We start from the raw sequence: 12,884 nt of genomic DNA, 5'->3' as shown, positions 1-12,884 counted from the left end.
GAATCACAGTATTGATGTTTTTTCAGAAATGTATTCAGGTATATTATCACTTTGAATTTGCTGTTACAGCAATGTAAAGTATACCTTTAGATTATTAACTATTTTAAGAGTAGTCGTTCAAAGGAGATCATTTGTGTTTATTAAGGACATTGACACTGTTCTGAAAATACAGTTTGCTCCACCAAATTATGATTTAAATAGTTTTGTCACTGAGATAACTATGTGTTTTCTGTAGTAAACAGTTATGTATTGATGGATTGCTATGTTGAAAAATATATGCCTTTTATCTTGAATGCACTTGCATTTCAGAGAAATGTGAACTCTGTTTATTGTATGAAGTTTCTAAAGCCCTTCTCTGTGGAATAGAGATTGCATATAAACATAAGATGCCGTATCATAAAATGAGAATCTTTCCTTTATTCATCTTCAGCTCATATTTCTGGGGAAAATCCTGACTCCCAATTAAGTAAATGTGAATGCTGCCATTAACTTTGTTAGAGATGGCATTTGACTACTCCAATTTGTCTCATCTTGTCTTCAAGAATCTCAAAAGATTCTTATGTCTTTTTCTCAGACTCATACTTTACTTATTGCTTAGTGTCTTTCCTTTACAAATTCATCCTGTGTTTTAAGGACTAGACCACAAAAGCATCGGCTAGAATTTGAGTTAAAATCTCTTATTTGATTTCATGTCTAAATTGCTCCTTTGTAGGAAAAACCTTGCCTGCTCTATTCTGATAAAAATAGGTGGAAGAGTATTCTCATTTTTTTTTTATGTCATCACTTTGAAAATGCTTCATCTAGGCATTTATGGCCATGTTACACTGTAGACATTTCTGTGACAGTCCTTTGCACAGTCCACAGGCAGAAATAGATATTACTAGAGTTCATTCTTCAATAGATGTCTAAACTGGGTCACAAGAGTGAAGAAATCTGTGTCAGACTGAATGAGGTAAAAGTGAGGAATAGTGATGTACATCAAATATTGGAGCAGAAGTGTGGTTTGGTCGGTCCTGCTACGTTAGAGCTTCTCTAGTAGTTATTTGCAGATCTGTAGCTTACTCAGAAGCAAAGTTTTAAATATGCTTGTATAAGTATGAAGAGCATCCACAGAATATCTTCAATATGTCATGTATACTAACATGACAAGATTACTTATTGCTTTATCAAGAGATGTGCAATAGGTACACAACAGAGCTCAGCCAGAGCTCAGTTCTGTCTTGTATCCTATTTCCAATATAGCTAAACGTAGCTATATTGTAGTTCCAATGTAGCTAAATATAACATGAAGTCAAGTTTCATATTACATCTTAGTTAAGCTGATAGCCTCTAATTTCATGTCATAAATAATTCTGGGGTAGTTTAGATGAAGATCCCGGAGAGGTCAGACCTGGCAATTAACTATATGGATCTAGTAACTTGGGAAAGACTGAGTCATAGGGGCTGATGGACCCTTAACACTGTAAAGGAAAAGGGAATCATTTGCATTTCTCTGTCATCAGACAAGTCCTGGATGCCTGGCTGTGGTAGTCAGATATTGTGAAGTTTAATTGATAATGAATTCTTATGGAATTTGAGTACATGTTGTATGATATACATAATGAACTTCCAAGTCCAAGGAACATGAAAAACTTCAACCTCTTTCATTAAAATGAGATTACTCCTGTTGTAAAGCAAAGATTTATCATTATATTGATGCATAGTAACTAAATACAAATATAAATCTATGAATTCAGAAATTTATAGATAGCCTAGCAACTAGGATATCATACTCGCTTTAAAAACATAGATTTACATTCAGTGCTAGTTCAAATACTTGGTCCTTACTGTCATCTACTTACTTGGGTGAAGTGGCCTATGTTCACTTGGAAAAGCTGGTTTTTGTGTCAATAGTTCAGTATATGCTTTTTTTTTCCCACGATTTTCATTTCAGACAAGTCAGTTTACCAGTCTGAATTTTTGCACAGCTGCATAAATGCCCCTGCTAGCATAAAGCTGATTCAGTGAGACGAAAAGTAGCTGGGGTGGGAGAGAGAATTAGAGGATGAAAGAGATACCAGAAAAAGTAAATGATAAGCCACAGATGGAATACACTGAAAGCTCCATCAACATTACAAGAAATTACAGTTGCTAACTAAACTAAATTAAATACATAGAGGTATACAATGTGAGCTTTCTTACCCTTTCCTTCCCAAAGAATACATATACTGTAGGTAAATAGAGTAAAAGTCAAGAAATAATTGTAAAGTCTCACCATTTGTATGAACTAAGAATTTTACTTCAGGTACATCTATCAGCAGGAATAAGACTACAAGATGTTTCTTTTCTACTTATTTAATATCATAAAAGAAGTTGTGCTCTTTTTTTCTTCTCTCTTTTTCAGCTGAATGATGGTGCAAAACTCATTTTGCTATTTCTTTCTAGAAAACAGCAAAAAGGATCAGTGATAGTTTCCTCAGTTTATTGCAATGTTGATTGGGGAACTATGTGCTTACATCTCTACTATGAATGTGCTCGTGAGACCACATCTGGAATATTGTGTCCGGCTCTGGACCAGTTCAAGAAGGACAGAGAGCTACTGGAGACAGTTCAGTGCAAGGCCACAAAGATGATTAAGGGAGTGGAGCATCTCCCTTATGATGAAAGGCTGAGGGAGCTGGGGCTCTTTAGCCTGGAGGAGACTGAGGAGTGATCTCATTAATGTTTACAAATATATAAGGGGCAAGTATCATGAGGGTGGAACCAGGCTGTTCCCAATGATGTCCAATGATAAGACTAGGGACAACAGGTACAAGCTGGAACATAAGAGGTTCCAAAGATATACAAGGAAGAATTTATTCACTGACAGGGCACTGGAACAAGCTGTCCAGATGGATTATTGAGTCTCCTTCTCTGGGGACAGTCAAAACCCACCTGGATGAGTTCCTGTGTGACCTACTCTAGGTCGTCCTGCTCTGTCATGGGGGGTTGGATTAAATGATCTTTTAAGGTCCCTTCCATCCTTGAGATGCTCTTACAAATGCCATAGGTGCCAGTCAGTTTGCATCTGTATTTTCGGGAGCTAGAACTCCTCTAAATCTTGTCAGAGAGAAAAACTAGGACAGACTGAAACTTTCTTCTCTTGCTAGGATTGTTCTTTGTTTCCAGTACTCAAATGGTAGATGTCATATTACTGTGATATATGTGAAAAGTAATGTGGTGTGGAGGGCAAGGGGACTCTTAAATTACAGATAGGAGATGTTAACTTTTTTATTTCCTGGAAGAATAAGTGTTAAGGAATTGCTTAAAAAAAAATCTACATTATAAAAGCTATGCAGTACAAGGCAGTAAGTTTCCACTTAATGAGCATTTCTACAGATCCCAGCATCTTCAAGCTCATTGAAGCACATAGGGTAAAAAATAAGATTCACCTCTATTACTTCCTAACTTCCAGGTGCTTGATTTTTCAAATCTAAATGAAATTATTTTAATTTCCTTATAAATATTTATATATATATATATATATATGTACAATATATTATAATGGAAGTAACTAAATCAGAAAGTGGTTAATAACTACATCATTGCAACTTATTTGCTCCTGGGCACTCTTCACATGTAAAAGTGGAATGAGTTTAATTTAATTATTTTCATTACAGCAGCAGGGTCAGCTAACTCTATTACTGAATGAAACCCACTATTAGTGAACAATTTAATTGACCAAATTATCATGTAAGCAATTAAAAAATCTTTACATTTTAATGACATAGTGTTTCCTTTTTTAGTTATCTTCTGGTTCTATTTTTTTTTTTCAGCTTCTCCTTGTAACAGGTAGAAGCTTTGGTTCCTTATCGCTTTGTTTCAAATGAAAAGTGATTTTCCTCATGTATGCCCAGCAGAGAGAGATTAAGAAAACTACTGAACTCTGTGAGGTGTGAAATAAAATCAACAATAGCAATGACTGGTCTTTTCAGTGGTAGACTAGCAAACTATATAGACATATTTGGGGCAATTAACTGGTTCTCTGACAGAAAATGCAGTATCAAATGACTTCTGGATGACTGCTGATTCAGCACAAGTGGAACAGTAAGCAAAATAAAGTCTTCACCAGACTCACATGTTCAGCACGTTGACCTCAGATCTCTTCCCTTAATTGTCTGAATGCAAGACAGGCATGCATAATCCAGAGAAAAAGGAACCCACAGCTAGTATTAAGATCAATCTCAGTCTTACCATGGATATTTGAAGAGGAAACTTTTTGTTCTCACCAAGATAGTATCTAGATTTGACTACACGTTAGCTGAACTACTACTTTTTGGAACGTTAGTTCACAAGAGGAGTCCTTGCTTTTATGTGATCTCCTAATACATTTCAGAACGAGAGGTTTTAAGTGTCAAAGGTTTCAAATAGGTCTGATCTGAATGGATTTCCAAGCAGAATCTGTCGACAATCAACACATGAGCTGCTCCAAGTTGTGGAGAGTCTTCAAAGACATATTTAAAGAATAAATGAAGGAAACAAAAATTATCATAGCTTTTCACTCTCTTGGTGTAACTGAGATGTTTCTTTTTTCCTTCCAGTTTCCACACAGAGATAAAAATAAACCTTAATCAGAAAAGTCAAATGTTTTGCAAAGCTATAAGCAGGTAAGAGCAATGATTTATAATAGAAATTTCTACAAAACCTTAATTAACTACAAATTGCCAAAGCAAAAACTATGGACATTTATAAATAATTGAGGTTAATAAAATGTCTTCCTCCTTTTCTCTAAATATGTTCTGAATTAGAAGCATCAAAATGTTTATAAAGTTTAAAATAGCAATCATAACTTCTTTCTATAGGACAAATTTTGATTTTGAGTAACACTTTTCTCTGTAAATATTTAAAAAGGCTTCCATGGGATTATGGTGGATTAAGTGACTGTTCGGGGTAAAACTGGCAGAATTAGGTCCTAAGAGATTTCCTGTGCTAAGCTATGATCCCTGGAGAGAAGGAGCAGGAATTAAACTACTAAAATTATTAAAACTAAACAGGATTTATCATTTAATATATACTTTTAGAAACATTTCCATCTTAACATGAGGATAGACAAGACAATTTAGAACTTCATATGTTTCTCGTGTCTAATTCATTTGATACTTTCAACTTGATCTTTGTCAAAGCTATTGCAGTTGAATTTTACTCTTATATCCAAGAAAGTATGATTATTTCTTTCACTGAATATACTAAAATTATTAGCTCATAAAAAATAATCCCATTTACATATGGGTTGTTTTCATGATTGCTTATATTCATTTGGAGTTTTGGTGGGGGGAGGCACTTGTTGGGGTGGCAAAGAAGAGATGGGAGAGTATAAAGCCATGGACAATGTGATGGGGAATGTGACTATGTTTTATTTCATAAAAATAAAATATAACTCCTTATTGTACATTGAATATGAGACAATTGAGACAGTGAACAAAGTGAATTTGCTCAATGCATCACCTCAGTAGAGAAATATCAAATGAAATAATCTGATACCCCATCCACTGTAAACATTTTCACTGTTCAGTAACTTTCATTTCTTTTTATCTTATCTGCTTCTGCAGTACTCACTTTCTTAATGAAATAGTACAGTATTCAAAAATTATTCAAAAAGCTTTCTTTAAGATTTTTGTGGAGAACAAGTAAAGCATTGTAAGAATGCATCAAGAGCATAATAGGGACTTTTGAAATTATAAACTACCAAATTCTCTGCAGTCCTAGTTAAATTCAAATTTCTTCATGATTATAGTTTAAAAAAAAAAAAGTAGGAAATATAACTTGCAGCCTGAGATATCTGCAAAGATCAAGCCCAGGAACATAGGAGACCTAAAATTCCCTTATTCTTGTCTCCCTTTTTCTCTTTTGTGTTACTAGTTTTGTTTTGCTTTGGTTTATGTTTTTTATTGGTGCTGTTTAAATTAGCCTATTATTCTTGGGACTGTTATAGGTTTCATTTTGTGCTACATCTGGTATAATCTATAACATGCTAAATCATATTTAAGTGTGAGATAGTGTTGAAGACTAGCAATTCTGGAATCACTGTAAACTAGAGGGCATTACTAAGTTCAGAAGTGTGACTGAAGAAGTGGAATCTGAACCTGTGAGGGGTGAGAGGAGTGACACATTTAAGGCCAGATGCTTCAATAAATATAATGACAATAAAGACGTGCAAAGATGCCTAACAGAAAAGCATTTGTACTTTTCCTAGAATCCTAGAATTATTTAGATTTTAAATAATCTTTAAGTTTATAAAGTCCAATCCTAAACCTAACACTGTCAAGTCCACCACTAAATCATGTCCCTAAGCGCCACATCTATACATCTTTTCAATACCTCTAGCAATGGTGACTCACCTAGTCAGTTTGTTCCAATCCTTAATAGCCCTTTTGGTGAAGAAATTTCTCATATCACATAATTTAAACTTCCCTTAGTGCAACTTGAGGCCATTTCCTCTTGTCCCATTACTTTGTGCTTGGGAGAAGAGACCAACATCCACCTTACTACAACTCCTTTCAGGTAGTTGTAAAGAACGAGATCTCCTCTGAGACTCCTTGTCTCCAGGCTAAAGAACTCCAGTTCCCTCAGCTGCTTCTCATAAGATTTGTTCTCTACACTCTTCACCAGCTTCATTGCCCACCTCTGGACATACTTCAGCACCTCAATATCCTTCTTGTGGTGAGAGGCCCAAAACTGAATGCAGTTCTCAAAATGTGACCTTACAAGTGCCCAATACAGAGGAACAATAATTTCCCTAGTCTTGCTGGCTACAGTTGTTCTCAATCTAAATCAGGATGCTGCTGGCATTTTTGGTCACCTGGGTACACTACTGGCTCATGCTCAGACAGCTGTTGATTAACTCCTCCAAGTCCTTTTCCCCTAGACATCTTTCCATCCACTCTTCCCAAGCCTGTAGCATTTCATGGGGTTGTTAAGGCTCAAGTGCAGGACCCAGAACTTGGCCCTGTTGAACCTCACAAAATTGGCCTCAGCCCATTGATCAAGCCTATCCAGATCCCTCTGAAGAGACTTATTAACCTCAAGCAAATATTCTTGTCTAACTTGGTCTCATCTGCAAACTTACTGAGGGTGCAATAGAACAGGCCCCAGCACTGAACCCTGGGAAACACCACTAGTGACCACCTGCCAACTGGATTTAGCTCTGTTCCCACCACTCTCTGGGCCTGACCATCCAGAGAGTTTTTTACCAAGAAAAGCATACATCCATCCAAGCCTTTGGCAAGAAAATGCTATGGGAAACAGTGTTTTAACCTATTTCCTTGACTCGCCTTGGTCCAGCTCTGTTTTTAAAAATTCACAATAATTACACCTAACTAAAAGAGATTTATATAAAAGAAATGTAAAAGAGGACCTATGAAATCATTTCCTCTTTCTTAAGAAAAGTACAAGAGTTAGTATATCATTCATCTAGTAATATAGGTGAAATATTGCCTGTAATCACAAGTGCATGCCACCTGGTATGTGTTCAGAATCATTGTAACCGTATGCAAATCAATCTTCATATAAACACACTCTTGACTATGCAATTTCTTCATTTGCATGAATAAAGTGGGGTCTCAAACATACAATGCAATTTGTTTTCAAAATACAACTTGAATCCTCACACCTGCATGAATTTCTGACCTTCCTCTGAAAACTATTTCTTTCTATTCATAGCTTCTGCATTTATTCATTTAATTCTCATTGTTCCTTGTTTATACTCTTTAAGTCTGTTTATTGGTTTTCATTTTTCTCCACTTGTTTATCTTGCTGCTTTATTTTTGCATGTCCTTTCTAAGAGCTGTGCCATCCCACATAGCTTCTACTGATTCTGCTTCTTTCTTTATGTTAAGCATTGCTTGAGGCACATGAGGTATCCTGTGGCTATGAGACATTTCAGAGGCACAAGCTAAATCCTAGGCTAGGAGTTCATTTACCAGGCTGCCCCATTCCCAGGATTTATTCTGCCTGCTCCTAAATTTCCAAGGCACGTGGTTCCCTCACCTTCTCCTGAGATCTACTTCCTCCCAAAACCTTACCCTTTAGCAAAATCTGACCAGTAGACAGCACAAACGAGTTCAGTTTTCCAGTACAGGGCTGCTCAAACAGGGTAGACACAGAGGCAGGGTGTTGGTTCAAGCTTATCTACACATACAAATGAGAAGAAAGAATAAACTGGATCAAAGACCTGGTGGAAGGACTTAGGAAAGTCATACAAGCCTAAGAAACTGTTATCATAATAGCATTAAATAATTAATAATCCTCCCATGTGTTCACGTAGAAGGTGTTTGTCTATTTTTTGGACCTTAAACACTTTGTTCTCCGTCCTTTGGATAAAGTCATCAAATAATGCACAGGATTATTGCTACCTTAATCTAGATCCATCTTGTTCTTATAAGTATGAGCATGTTATGCCTATATACACAGCAGCCCTGACTTGCACCTGTGAAAGTTTGCCAAAGTAATGAAAGAGTTTGGGGTTTCAAGGTTAATGAATCTGAGGTGGCAATATAAAGAAGAGCTATTAGTTATTGTATTGACATAGATGTGTTTATCCCCAAAAAACAACCCCAACTGTTATTCTTTCTGAAATCCATTATTATGCTTTTTCATTTGAAAAAAAAAAAAAAAGTTAAACTATACCTAAAATACTCTTGCATAGGCTAATGAAATAGAAACAAGTGCAAAGTGGCCTAAACCATAGTTTAAGGTATTACTATTTCAATAATAAAATTAAAATCTTGGTGAGGGAAACAGTAAGACAAAATTTATCTTTGGAGAAATTATGGAGAAATTGGGGAGAAAAGTAAATTTTTAAACTTTTGAGGGGATTGACTAAGCAGTTGGGATTGGTCTGTATCATATATGTACCTTTTTCTACATATCTATGTCTCTGTGTCACTTTGATCCTCCATGTCCATTGGACTGTACTTTGAAATCATAGAATCATAGAATGGTAGGTGTTGGAAGGGACCTTTAGAGACCATCTAGTCCAACCCTCCTGCAGAAATAGGTTCACCTAGATCAGGTTGCATAGGAATATGTCTTGAAGACCTCCAAGGAAGGAGACTCCACAACCTCCCTGGGCAGCCTGTTCCAGTGCTCCATCACCCTCACAGGAAAATAGTTTTTTTCTTATATTTAAGTCAAACTTTTTGTGTTCCAGCTTCATCCCATTACCCCTTGTCCTGTTACTATCTACTATAGAAAAAAGGGATGTCCCAACCTCCTGACACCCACCTTTTAGATATTTGTAAATGTTAATAAGATCTCCCCTCAGTCTCCTCTTCTCTAGACTAAACAGTCCCAGTAATGAAGTACTACTGAGAGGAATGCTTTTCACTAGTGCTATGATTTATCATATACATCACAACAAGCTAAAATCATCTGCCAGCAATGGGATTAACCAGACCCAGTACTTTCGGGAATATACACATGGAAAATGAAAGGAAATAAGTTCTGTTTTTACTTCAAATGCTGATTAATAGGATATCCAAAATCTTCCACCCATTGTCAAAGAAATGTGCACATTTATGGGTCATTTCACATATTCACAAAATGATAGTCTGTTCTATGGAATGGATCTCTAAAGATCATCTAGTCCAACCCCTCTGCTAAAGAGGTCCACCTAGATCAGATCACACAGGAACACATCCAAGTGGGTTTTGAAAACCTCCAGAAAAGGAGACTCCACACCCTCCCTGGGCAGCCTGTGCCAGGACTCCCTTATCTTCACAGGGAAGTTTTCCCTTCTTCCTGAGTTTCAGGTTGTAATTGTGTTTCCTGTATTTCTCCTCATCTTCTTTTCCTTCTCCCACTCAAACACCTTACTAACCACACAGGTCCCTTCAGAACTATGCTGGCACTGTTCTCATTTTTGTTTTCTTCCTAATTCTAGTTTTATTTGACTTGAGAGTAGCTATTTTGAATCAGTACAAATGATTCAGTACAGATTGTTTAATATAATAATGTGCTTTCCAGTAGCCAGAGTAATTAGGACAAAACTAGGGTTAGAAGTGACTGGTAATGTAAATTAGCATGTATCTCATTCTAGAATCCAAACAAGTTATCAACTCTATAAATAAATAAATAAAAAATAATAAATAAATAATGAGATTCTGAAATATTAAGCATGAGTGGTGATGAGATTGGAATTGCCTCTTGTATTAGGCATTTAGAATACAAATCACTACCTCTTTTATGCAACTTCACCTTAAGCATATCTCATGTTAAAGTAATTTTTCTTACCATGGCAACATGTCTAAAGTTAGCCAAGTTACCATCTATTAAGAGGTTTTTGCTTATGTCCTATCATCCTAATTTCAGCTGAGACAGAGTTAATTTTCCTCCTAGTAGCCGGTACAAGGCTGTGTTTTGGATTTAGTAGGAGAATAACGTTGATAGCACACTGATGTTTTAGTTGCTAAGTGCTGTTTATCTCAAGTCACAGATTTTTCAGTTTCCTATGTTCTGCCAGTGAGACGATTTCCAATAAGCTGAGAGGGAGCATGGCCAGGACAGCTGACCTGAACTAGTCAGAGGGATATACTATACCATAGAAGGTCATGTCCAGTATATAAACTGGGGGCAGAGGGCCAGGCACAGGGAATGCTTGGGGATTGGCCAGCAAGGTGTGAGCAATTGCATTGTGCATCACTTGTCTTTCTTGGGGTTTCTCTCTTTTTCTTTAATCTCTCTTTTCATAACTATTAGTATTAAAATATTTCATTTTGTTTCAATCATTAAATTGTGTTTATCTCAAACCAAAAATTTTTTATTTCCAATTCTCCTCATCCCAATAGGAGGGGAGGAGTGAGTCTGCAGTTGTGTGGCACTTGGATATCAGCTGGGTTTAAACCATGACACCCATAAAGGCAAGAACTACAGAAATATATATTGTGGTGTTCTGATGAAGAAAATGGATGTTTAAGAAACCTCATTGTATAGGATAGCGATTTATCAAAATATACAAGAAGATTGAAGATTAGAAAAAAATAATTATCAGGAAACAATATTTAAGAGTTCATAATTTAAGCAAAGGTGTTTCTGTAGTTTGCAAGAGCTCACAGCTGCGGCTAACAGCCCTTGATCTGCTATCTTTACAAATGTCTTAGGAATTCTATTAAAGGATTTTCATCATGAGTAAAACTGTAATGAAATTGTTCACACTGCTGTAGTTAACATTGCATCAGCAGTTTTACGTTTAACCCTTGGTTTCATGGATTCATAACTCTCAGTAAACACGTACTTCAGACTGAAGCTTAGTGAACTAAAGAGCAATCATGAAAACAGTAACTTAAATACCAAGAAAAATGTTTTAATTCAGTTTCAAGTTTTGAAAGGAAAGGAGCTCTGATAAGTATGATAGTCTAAAAAGTATTTTACTCTTTGAAAACTAAGAAATATGATAAGATTTAGAGTGCCTTTTTATGATTGTCTTGGTTTTTAATGAAAAAAAAATCATCATGACAGACTGATGATATTTCCAAATTTTCAGAAGTATTTTGTCTATAGCCCACTACACGTCCACAACTTTGTGTCAACAGAATATTTACCCATTAATAAATGCCCACGTGCACAAAGGGTACTTTGTAGAGGTTGACCATAACAGCTTTAAGTCTCTGTTGTATCTTCTGTTGAACAATCTCTAAAATAAAATGAATAATATTAAAGTGTTGGGGTTTTCTTAAAGTAAACATTAAGTAAAAAAAAAAAAAGCCAAAACAACCTAACATTAAGGCAAAGATGTAATGCTTTACAGAAGGAATAACAGCTTTTCAAAATTAATACTAATTTGGCATGTTGGTCCTCAAGAGCTGCTAAATCTTCATGATATAATAACTCTACCATATACCAAAACACATACTCAAACCCAACATAAATAAAATCAACAGTAACCTTAAAGGGAGTTATGGCCTTGAACAGTGACAGAGTCCTGGAAGGGGAGGCCTTGACTGCACTAGGAGTTTTCTGCTGGGAAGGCAGTGAAGATAAAGAGCCTGGTCCTGATCCACGCTCTCTGACAACTATTGAGACCTTTCTGTGACAAACAAAATTTGACAAAACAAAATGCACAGTAACTTCTCTGTTGTGGTCAGTAGCACTGAGGAGCTTCCTTCAGAGATTTTTGCTCTTCTCTTAACATGAAAGCCAGGTGAGGCTGTGACTTTTATTTAGGCACTTCCTACTGCAGACCTGTGTCTGTTGCAGGACTTCAGATGAGCTCCAAACTTCTTTTTTTTCCCACAGTTATTATAAACTGGCCTCTTTTCTTATTCGTTGTGTGAGAGGAAATCATATTTTAAACACCTTACAAGTATTGAAGAAGGGATATTTCTCGGAGTAATTCTTAAATTCAGGATACTTTCTAAGTTTCCATTTGAAGTATTGGATTAAACTGACTGTTCAAAAACCCGTCAAAAGAAAGGTCACATACAAAAAACAAAACAAAACAAAACAAGCTGTAAAATGCAAAGTTAAAAGGACACTGTCAGGCTAAATGTCATATTTTTTAAAGTGAATGTAATTTCCTTTGCTAATAATAACATTAGATTTATAAGACTGAGAAAGAAAAAGTTAATTTAATTTTTACCATTTCTGTTATCCATTGGCAAAGGTCAATCTCTTCATAGTGCAGTCTCTACCTGCTTCAGAATCATCTCACAACTAACTCTACCAAAAGAATCAAAGACAAATACCATTAAAAATATATATCATGACACAATTTATAAGTGATAGGAGAGATGCAGCTTTGTGAAGCATTGAGCTGTGGAGTGATGCTAAGCAAGCATGCTGAGTAGAGGGCACATATCCACAAGGAACAGCAAGGTTACATAGTAATAACAAAATAAGATGAATTGCCAAGTTTCCAATCTCAGTAGAGC

The 12,884-nt window shown here is 36.0% G+C and overlaps 1 protein-coding gene across 11 annotated transcripts in view; it reads right to left on the bottom strand.

The window, feature by feature from the left end:
- GPC5 (glypican 5) overlaps positions 1 to 12,884 on the bottom strand; it is a 659,030-nt gene that overhangs the window by 256,687 nt on the left and 389,459 nt on the right. For 2 of the 11 annotated variants that reach the window (XR_009818700.1, XR_009818704.1), the window contains 3 exons: positions 12,593 to 12,672; positions 11,556 to 11,647; positions 8,086 to 8,145 (listed from right to left, as the gene is read on the bottom strand). The exons of 7 other annotated variants lie outside the window; for them this stretch is intronic. The gene's annotated coding sequence lies outside the window, so the exon portion shown is untranslated. Of the gene's footprint in view, positions 1 to 8,085; positions 8,146 to 11,555; positions 11,648 to 12,592; positions 12,673 to 12,884 lie in introns of those variants that run through there. 2 more of the 11 variants (XR_009818701.1, XR_009818702.1) reach the window with 2 other exon arrangements.

This window comes from Colius striatus, chromosome 1 (assembly GCF_028858725.1).
Source record: "Colius striatus isolate bColStr4 chromosome 1, bColStr4.1.hap1, whole genome shotgun sequence".
Lineage (NCBI taxonomy): Eukaryota > Metazoa > Chordata > Aves > Coliiformes > Coliidae > Colius > Colius striatus.
The sequence above is the reverse complement of the archived record's forward strand: the minus strand, read 5'-3'. Positions and strand labels throughout refer to the sequence as shown.